Raw genomic sequence first — 10,396 nt, forward strand, 5'->3', positions numbered from 1 at the left:
GTTCTGAATTACAGCCTCTCACCTGACATGACATAGTTGCTGTTTCCTTTGTTTCTTGAACATTTGTTTCTTGACATTTTGTGATGATTTCAACTGGTGAGAGCTTTGTCCAAGACCTCTGCCCAATGTCTATCCTCCATAACTGGTTATTAAAGAACGTCTGTTAAAATTGCTAAGTCCACCAATGCCAGCCCCTTTAACATTGACCCAAAGAAAGTGTAATGCAGCAGGTTTTGTTTGTAGGTTCCTGGTTTTGCTTTATATTTGTAGCTCCTTCTCTTTGAAGCTTAGTCAAATGTACATCACAGAACTAGAAGATAATCTGAATGACAAAATTGTCTTGCTCTCTAATTACAAGCCAATTGTCCACAGACTTGTATTTTACACATCCTCTACTCCCATAGTATAAATTTTTATCCCAAATATTCTGATCATTTCTGCAAATGTTTTTAAAACAAGCTTATGCTACAGATTATCCAAATATGATTGGACATACCAGTAACCAAATACTAAAGTGACTTCAGTTTGACTATCAAGTTAAAAAAAAAAACCACAAACAAACAAACAAACGAAAAAACTTGACTCTGTGCTGTTTAGGCAGTAACCGACCACGAGCCACTACTTCTCCTTGATTGTTATTTTATATGGCTTAGTAATTCAGAATTGGGCTGAACCAGACCAGTCTGTATTTACTGGTGTGATACACACCAGTAAAGAAATGAATAAAATGATGCATATATCGTCAGTGCAGTATAATAAAGAATATGTACCTGGGGATTAGTCAGATTTTGGCCACAATCTAGGTCTTAACAGTACTAGCTCAGTGGCTTTAACTTACTTGAGCCTCAAGAGTCTCATCTATAAAATGGGAACAATTTTATATGAGTGAGTTGTTGTGAGTTCCAAAATATATAAAATATGTAAACTAGAAATACAATAAAATTTGTTTACTATGCACAATTTTAAGGAGTATATATCAGGGGTGCCAAAAAATGTACACAAGTGGACACTTTAGTCAACATTGCTCAAGCAGTAGTTTGTCATAATCAGAAGTGTCTGGACACTGATGGTAACCACTTTGAGCACCTCTTGTAATTGCAAAAGTCAAATGTGACTTGTATTCATCTTTTGTTATTGGTATATCTCGAGTATTAGAATTTTAATATGGGTTTCCTTTCTTAAAATGTATATACTTTTTTGGCACCATCTGTATTTGAGTGGATACAAGGAAAATAGGAGCGATCATATGGCTGGGTAAGTAAAGTGCATTGGCCTCTCTATATTACTGTGATATATACCTTTTCTCTTAAGGCGATTTCATAAACTAACAGATAATTTACATCATTTGACAGTTGCATGGAGATTAAAAAAGTTTTATTTATATAAAAATCAACACAAATCCATACACAAAAGGCATTTTAAGTCATAATGCTTCTTTTTACATTCTTGGTAAAACTGAAGTGCATACACAGCATAATAGTTTGCTAGCATAGATTCCCTAAGAACAAAAGACAACATCGGGGCAGTTAGTCATACAATGGTGGTGATACTGTATCTCTAGAGAGTATCACCTGTTCCTCAAGCTATCAGGCAGTTCGGGAATATAGCAGTGAAATTCAGCTTGGGATTATTATATCTCTATGTGCCACCCCAGCGAAGCATTGTTGTTTGAAAGTTTTGTCCAAAGGGAGTGAAAATGTAAGAAACAAAGACATTTTTGAGTCCTGAGAAATATAAAAAATGATGCATTGGAAGACTGTCCTGGAAGATCGTTCTTAAAATATAACTGTAGCATTCCTGAAAACAGCTCAGGTTATGAGAAGAAAATACTGAAAGTGTTAAATGTCTGAGTTCAATGTTTCATAAACCAATGCATTCGTGCCTGCAGTCTCTTGTAATTTTTATCTTATTGCCCCGTGATTCGGTTATGACTTATATAGTCTATACCTCAGGGAGCTGTTGAATATAACTTTTAAAATAAGAACAAAATTCTTTTCAGTTAACTTTCACAAAGATAATAATTTTATGATTTATCAAATGTGGTTGCTATAATGATTTCCCAAATGTATTAAAATAGAGTATATATGCAATTATCCATTAGGAGGTGACATTTTGCAGAATCTTATGAATGCTCTGATCCAAATTGATTTTTCACCTAAACATTCATAGAAGATTTATTTGAAAAGGTAGTTTTTAGTTTTGAACCATATAAGGAGAGCATAAATAAAGCCATTGTTTCTGCTTTTTGTGTATAAACCTTGGTGTTTTAAATTCTATGTCTGTACATAGAGTACATAGTTAACTCTGTCTTTGGAAAATTTGGCATGAATCACAGGCAAATATAGTTATTAAGTTTGAAAAAAGATATAGGATGAAATATAGGAAGAGGTAAAAAATATCTCTGTTAACAGTAAAGCCACTCAAAATTTGATGATCAATGACTAAAGAATAATACATTCATCAATATCTCATTTATTAAAATAGAATTATTTCCTTATAAAAGACCATTGGACACAAATATGAACAGATATACAAACTTTTGGTGACAATCTTAATTTTGTCTTCTATAACTTGGCCTCTATAATATCCTAAAATTTCCAATATTTAGCAAATAAAATAATTTAGCCAGGTTCAGTAATATTTAATATATAATTTACATAAGGCAAAAATACGTCTTATAAAATTGTGTTAATAATTTAAAAATTGTAAAAACAAAGTACAAAAAAATTTGTGGTCTATTTTTTCTCCTAAATCTCATAAAAATGAATGAATAAGATATTGAGTAAATTCACATACTTATGAACCTACGGCTTCTACAGGTATTAAAACATATTCTCTAAGTTTGAATGTAATCCAAATATTCTAGGAATTTAAGTGCTTGATCAAGCTACTCAATTAAAATGTGTAAATTCCAAATTATTTTTTTTGAGGGGACTTATCAGATTAAAAAGGAAAACCTGCTGAATGATAGGAATTTTAATTCTCCCCTAAGTATGTCACCAATCATGCCATGATGAGCAAGATCATGGAATTACATGGAAAATGCTTATCTAAACCTTTCCCCATTTTAAAATCATGTAAAGGAACTTAGGAAAACATAAAAGTGTATGTCATTATCAGAGCAGTATTTTGGCTCAGCTTTATTTCAAGAAATGAACTTGTTAGTAGTGGGAAGATTATTTTAGTTTGAACCATTCAATTATTTTAATAAAAATTATAAAATATATAATTTACAAAATTTTATAAAATTGACCCAATTTGCTTTTTCTATAGCAAATAAAGTGCACAGGAAGAACCTGAGAAGAAACTATACATGAGCCTGCTTAAGATCCACATAGAGAGATAATCAATTTGCTTACATCTCATTTTTATAAATAAAAAAATAGATGTTTTTCCCCTTAAACCAATAATTACAATAAAATTCAAAAGGAGAAGACTCTAATTTCTCCCAAATATGTAATGCATTTGAAAGTGGATATAGTGATTTATTTAATATAGAACAACAACAACAAAAAACACAACACTCTAATTATGGTATTACTAATTGAGTTTCTAAAGTATGCTGTTTTGTTTTAAAGAGGAATTAATTTGATTTGCATAAATAAGAATGTAAAAGTAGTCATGATATATATGAAGAGAACATTGTTAAAGCATTATATTATAAAAGAAAAAACTTGTTGTGTTTTATCTGCCCTGGTCACCAGAATCTGAGCAGAATTAATCAGGTTTATTCTATCCCAAATTGATACTCCATGATACAAGGGGGAAGAGTTCTTTGAATTCAGTTTTTGGAAAGACCCGGAAAGAAATGTCAACTTGCCATTGAGTTAACTACATAAGTTTCATTTAACATTAACTAACATCTCATGGTAATATAAACATACTCAGTTATAAGGTGAAATTCTGATATAAACTGCAATCCCCACAGATCTCCCCCTCTGACTTAGAGGAGTTAAGGATCAGACTCCCTTTGTATCAGGCTTTGTAGATCATCTTCTATATCCCCACATCATTTTTGGCTCTAATTGGTCTATTGTAAGGTGATCTACTATTATTTTAAATAATGTATATGTTATTTTCTATCTCCAACTTTGAAGTTATTTATACTTCTGTCTCCATCTTGGAATTATTTAAACTTTTAGATTTTTTGTATTGTTTTTCATGTCATTTTTCCATGTCATGAGGCAAAAGCTACTTCTGTACTCTACAAATGATTGCTACTGCTTCCTCTTCCTCTTTAACCTAAAAATAGAACTTCCTGTTTACAAGGTATTAACACTTTTCTTGTATCTTTTTAAATTGAGTGTTCTATGAGTGCTTGTGGGCCCTGCAAGTTGTGAATTAACATGAAATGGGGCGTAGCCTTGGGCACTTGAGAATAAAGGTACCATACAAGCAAGGACCACTTTCTGGAATACTGGATAAATAATATTGGCCACAACATGAAATAAGAGGGATAAAAAGAGAAGATTTAGTGATAGATTAAAGGACAGTGAAACAGAGAAAACAAAGTAGTAATCACTGTGTACTGACTTAGGTATTAGGTACTTTCCAAGTCTTTTGAACAAATTAATTTCCGTGTCAAAGTTATGAAGATAGAGGAGAGGTTAAACTACATATCAAATGGCACATTTGTGGTAAACCAGTATTAAATCCCTCAGAGTGACTCTTGTCCAATTTGTTCAATTTCCTTTAATTTCTGTGTAGTGTGTTTTACACACACACACACAGACACACACACAGACTCAGATGTTTTTATTGATTTTGAACTATGTAAAGGAGAAGTTAAAATAACAACACAGTATTGCACAACATTCACACTGGAAAAGAATAGCATCCCATTGAATTGAATTGATTTTCCTTCCTCCTCCTCCTCTTTCTCCTCCTTCTCCTGCTTTTTCTTTTTCTTTCTAATAAATGTCATTTATCTGCTTTTCTTCCTAGAATGTGACCTCTTTAGAGCCTGGGAATCTCTCTTTTTTCATCTTTTCTACCTCTTCCTTCCATTAGATAGTGTGCTTAGAGAAGCCATTCAATAAATTATTGCTGAATGAACATATGTATAACTGACCCAATTACTTTTTTATTGATCGATATCCACACCATTATGATATCCCTACTATGTTCCAGATATTGTGCTAGGCATTCCAATAGATATTCCAATGACAGAAAAGTTCAATTCATGTATTCTGTCCATTTTATAAATGGGAACTGAAACTGCCAAAGCTTAATGAACTTGTCCATGATCACTTACTGCAAGAAATAGATTAAAAGCAGTTTGAACTGAGCTCTTTGTACATCTAAAGGGTGCTCATGTACTAGTGTGACATTTCTCCTTATGAATGATCTCCTTTGATCTCCCTGTACAGGAAATATGATGAAGTCGCCGGCCTCTATCACAAAAATATTGTTTGACTTGCCAAACATATCATAACAGAGACATAAGTCAGAATAAAGTAAATTGTATGAGTGATTAATAGACTTCCACAGTGATAAAATAACTAAAGACTTAGAAATATGCTGGTGTCAATTCAAAGGGCTGTCACGTGTAGGAAAATAGATTTTGTTTATTTAAAATATACCTTATTCCAAAGAATATTGTAGAATGATTCCAAACACGTAGATAGAATATCAATATTAAAAAAAAGTATGAACAGTAAGAAAAAATGAAGAGAAAATTTGATAGAATCAAAAAAATATGAGTATACAAAATGTATGCCATTAAGAATGCATTAATCAGAGTTTAGTCAGCAAAGCAGAGCATGTTATAGGAATTAGACCATACATAAAAATGGGAAGACTGGTGAAAATTAGAGTCTGGAAGAGGGACTCTGAGAATCGGAGGAGTTGCCAAATTTCATATCAGTTCATTTAAAACACTAGTGTGAGTTAACAGTTTGCTGTGTGGGTGCCCTTCGGCCAAGACCACCAGGAACATATCAGTTGAACAAGTTGGGTTTATTGCTTATTGAACACTGTGGAGACATCTTAGTAAGAGCGTGTTAGAGAAGACTTACTGTGAGATTTAAGTTTGTGTGAGGTGACTTGGGGGTAGGTTTATGCAAACGGTCCTTTATTCTGGAAACAAGGATAATTCAATGATTTCATATCTTAATAATTTTATCCAGAAAGAGGGAAAGCTAGTCCAATGCTAAAACTATAATTGGCCATGAAGCAGCAATCACTTACATTAGCCAAGATTAGGAATGCGTGGTCATTATCGTGGTTCGAACAGTGTTCTTGTTTCGTAGTGGTCCTGTTTTTCTTTTGATCCATTAAGGTCACAAAGTGACCTTATCTGATGTTGATGTTGGTGACATTACTTATGTTGAACAGGATACCAAGATCTCACAGTGAGTACCAGGCCAAATCCCAGATGTAAAAGACTCTTTTACGTCTCTTTCTCCATAGCTTACAGAGAATTCCCAAGTATGACCATTAAGGGGAAGTTCAGGAAAAGGTTTAATGGAAGCTGTTGCCACTGTTGAACTACTGTCTCTGTTATTCTGGGGACAAACATCTGGCAATGGGCCTAGACCACCTATTGGACATGAAGTGGAGGAGAGTAATGGAAGCTGGATCTGGCCAGGCACCTCTGCTCTGAGCTGGGAACTGCCGTTATTCCATTTTACAGAGGAAGGAACTGAGTTACAGAGATCTTAGGTCACTTGTCCGTGATCACAAGACTACCAACTAGAGGTACCAAATTCAAATAGAAGCATTCTAGCTTTAAAATCCATAATCTTAACTATCTGTTTCTGCTGCATCTCAAAACACACAATAGATGCATGAAGACAGTCAAAATCACTGGTGTCTGAGAAAATTCCAATCAATGCTAAATTGAAAACAATTCTATCCCAATCTATCAATAGTTGGGAAGACCAATGTTGCAGGAAAAGCATTAGGAAGGAGGGCCTTCAGGTACTCTGCAGATTTGACAATGAACTGCAGTAAATTTTGGAAGGTCATTGTCAGTACCTTTCAGAGCAGTTTATATGGCACAATGATTCTGCCTCTAGAAATGTATCCTGTGGAAATAAATGCATCAGTGTGTAGAAAGAAAAAAAAGTAGTAAAATTGATATGTCAAAACCAATAACAGCATTATTGATAATGACATAAAAGGGGAAACAATATGTATGCACATTAATAGAAGAATGAACAAGCAAATTACAGCTTATGCATTCTATCAACTATTACAAAGCTGTGCAAATACTTAGATCTATTTTTCTATGAATCTAAAGATATTCACAGTGAATTCATAACTTTAAAAATAACTAAATGTTCATAGCGCAATCCAATTTTTAAACTAAAAAAAGTGAACGTTTTTACAAGCACATTGATATCAGCATGAGAAAGTTATGGAAGGATTCATGCCATACTATTAACTTTGCTAACTGCAGGATAAAAATTGGGGAAAGTAGGGAGCACATCGAGAGAAGCATATTTAATTTGTGTGCATCTTTCTTTATATTTTGGATTTTTTTAATTTATTATTTTGAGCACATATAATTTTTGTAATTAAAAAAATAAGTATAGAATGTTTCTTAGGAGGCTAAAGGAATTTGATATTCCTTAAGAACACATAAAATAATTTTTATTCAAGTAGAAATTGATAAATTAAAAAAATGGTTTTGATTAAAAATCCTTCACATTAATATAACTGTTTTTGTGATGAAATTGAAATGTTTTTTTAAATTAAAATTTATTAGGGTGACAATGATTAGTAAAATTACATAGGTTTCAAGTGTACAATTCTGTAATACATCATCCATATATCACATTGTGTATTCACCACCCAGAGTCAATTCTCCTTCCATCATCATATATTTGACCCTGTTTACCCTCATTTACCACTTTTCCCCCCTTACCCTCTGGTAACCATTATAGTATTGTTTGTGTCTGTAAGTTTTTGTTTCTTTATTTGTTTGTCTTGTTCATTTGTTGCTTTCAGTTTTATATTCCACATATCATATGGTTCTCAACTTTTTCTGAGAGAAAATATTTGCAAACAATGCCTCTGGTTAGGGACTAATATCAAAATATATAAGGAACTCATACAATTCAACAAAAACCACAACAAAAAAAAAACCAAACAATCGAATTTAAAAAATGGGTAGAGGACTTGAATAGACATTTCTCCAAAGAGGACATTCAGATGGCCAATAGATATATGAAAAACTGTTCAACATCACTAATCATCAGAGAAATGCAAATAAAACCCACAATGAGATATCACCTCACACCAGTTAGAATGCCTATCATAAACAAGACAGATAGTAACAACTGTTGGAGAAGCTGTGGAAATAAAGGAACCCTCATGTTCTTGGTGCAGCTGCTATGGAAGGCAGTGTGGAGGTTTATCAAAACATTAAGAATAGAATTACCTTATGAGCGAGCAATCCCTCTCCTGGATATATACCCCAAAAATATGAAAACATTTATCCGTAAAGATATATGTTCGTTGATGTTCGTTGCAGCTTTATTTATGGTGGCCAAGACATGAAGCAACCAAAATGTCCTTCCATAGATGATTGGATAAAGAAGATGTGGTATATATACACATTGGAATACTATTCTGACATAAGAAAAGATGAAATAGTGCAATTTGTGACAAAATGGGTGGATCTTGAGATTATTAGGCTAAGTGAAATAAGTCACAGAAAAATTTGAAAATGAAATCTTATAAAACATTCTGAAAGAAGCTGATACTGTGAAATTTCACTCCATGGAAAACAACTTATATAAGAGGTCTTCAGTCATTATGAAGATAAAATTATCTCTATAAAAATATAGCAGTACAAAAGAAATTTTAGTGGTCATCTGCTCACAGTCTGTATCTCTATAGAGACAAATATTTTGCTTTCTCGTTTCATTTCTATTTCAGCAACTGCAAATTCTATGTTGACCCATCAGACTCTAGAGACGAACTGATGATTTAAAAGTAGCTGTAGTCTAAATATGCTTAAGTGAATCAGAAATTTCTTGTAAGTATCCGTTAGCAAAGTCTGGGGAACTCGTTGTTTTTAAGCAATATTTATATTTCTTGACATAGTTTTATTTTTTAATATGTAGACTAACATATAAGAAGTTGAGTTGGCTAATGATGTGTTCTTCATGAAAAAAATGAGAGAGACAGAGAGAGAGAGAGAGAGAGAGAGAGAGAGAGAGAGAGAGAGAGAAAGAGATTGAGAGAGAGACAACCACTATGAAAGAACCATTATGCAAAATTGATTTTTCAAACCTTTTTAATTCCATCATCTGAACTTGTGTTTGAGGCACTAGTATTCACTTTATACAATGTGTGTGTGTGTGTGTGTGTGTGTGTGTGTGTGTGTGTCTAGGACTCAAATATAACCTCCATTCTGCTTAAATAAAACATATCTGATTATTTGATGTATTTGGTTAACGTGATAATGGATTTAAATAAATTGAATACGATAAGTTGATAATGGGCCAAGATGAAATCTCCTTTTAATAATCTTATAATTATCTTCATACTACTACTAAGCCATACATAGTATTGAAAAGATCCAAGTATAATTAAAATACATTGGCAATTTAAGTACATTATCATCTCATAAATGCATAATCTCACTCTCATTTGCCCTCTATAACCCCATTCTAAAAAGATAATTAATTTCTTAGGTTATAATATCTCATAAACACATTTTCTTTAAAAAATCTCTATAAAACCACTTGTCAAAAATGAAGTGTTTACAATTTGACCAAAGTAACCAATTTAACAAATAATGCATGAAGCATTTTTCTTTTAAAGGTTAGAAGAAGCTCAAAATAGTTAAATAGTTATACACAGATTGTGCCAAAAAAATGTATACACATTTTTTAAAAAGAAAAAAACTGTATTAAAATTGTAATACAATGAATGACGCTAGCATTCATTTCATTAACGCCATCTTTTGAGTGAATGTCATATCTGGTCAAACAATTAAGTCTGTGAATGTGTTGCAAAGAGGTTGCTAACATTATTTGATATCAGAGTGAATTTGTACCAACTGGACAGTTAACCAAGTTTACTGTTTGGAAGTGCTGAAAAGGCTGCATGAAAGAGTTAGACGACTTAAACTTTGCACCAACAATCCATGGCTCTTGCATCATGACAATGCACCAGCTCACACGGTACTATTTGTGAGGGAGTTCTTAGCTAGTCAATAAATAACTGTATTGGAACACCCTCCCTACTCACCTTATCTGGTCCCCAATTATTTCTTTCTTTACTCAAAGATAAAGGAAATATTGCAAGGAAGACATTTTGATGACATTCAGGACATCAAGGTTAATAGCATGACAGCTCTGATGGTCATTCCAGAAAAAGAGTTCCAAAATTGCTTTGAAGGGTAGACTATGTACTGGCATTAGTGCATAGCTTCCCAAGG

Source organism: Rhinolophus sinicus, chromosome 17, assembly GCF_057876585.1.
Source record: "Rhinolophus sinicus isolate RSI-liver-muscle chromosome 17, RSI-T2T, whole genome shotgun sequence".
NCBI lineage: Eukaryota > Metazoa > Chordata > Mammalia > Chiroptera > Rhinolophidae > Rhinolophus > Rhinolophus sinicus.